Source organism: Penaeus monodon, chromosome 33 (assembly GCF_015228065.2).
Source record: "Penaeus monodon isolate SGIC_2016 chromosome 33, NSTDA_Pmon_1, whole genome shotgun sequence".
NCBI lineage: Eukaryota > Metazoa > Arthropoda > Malacostraca > Decapoda > Penaeidae > Penaeus > Penaeus monodon.
Genome location: NC_051418.1, coordinates 13,670,218 through 13,670,823, shown reverse-complemented (window position 1 = coordinate 13,670,823; position 606 = coordinate 13,670,218). Strand labels below are relative to the sequence as shown.

The following is a 606-nucleotide window of genomic DNA, read 5'->3' as shown; positions in this document are numbered from 1 at the left end:
CACGACGATTGTTGGCGAGCGCACAATCAGGTACGGAACTCCCGCCGACACACTTTTAACTTCTTTATTCACACTATTCCATTGAACACTAGCATTCATGTTAATTCAATCACTTTCCAATACTGACCACCACATAAATTCACCTTGGGTAAACCCAAAAATAAACAATATCTTTGAAAAATGCCAGAAAATCAACACCACTACCTCTTCCAACACAGCGAAAACTTCGACTCCCTTCTCACTGTTCAAGAGAGTGAGGATGCCGTTACTATGCTCGCTCCAGGGCCACCCGTAGCGGCTGCAGCAACCTTCATGCTCGTGATAGGGCCCGCTCTATCACTTATTGTCAGATATGTCATAATAATTAATTATTTTTTCTAAATTACTGATGTTTAAAATACCATTTTTTCACGTGCCTAACAAATGTTAATTTTCAAGATTTTAACAAATATATTCTCAATGCACAGAACCGATAAAATCTGTTTTTGATTTGAAGAAAATCCAATCTTTTGCAGTCTAGTGGTCAATAACGTTTGATGGAGTAAAAAAAAACGTATTATCCAATATAACTAATATGAAATTGCGAGCACTATGACCAAAGCAAGC

General features: G+C 37.6%; 1 protein-coding gene across 1 annotated transcript in view; it reads right to left on the bottom strand.

Annotated features, from left to right (window-relative positions):
• Positions 1-223, bottom strand: part of LOC119594054 (AF4/FMR2 family member 4-like) — a gene marked incomplete in the record, with an annotated part of 85,679 nt that extends 85,456 nt beyond the window's left edge. Inside the window, 1 exon segment of the mRNA XM_037943090.1 lies at positions 205-223.
• Positions 224-606: the final 383 nt, after the last annotated feature.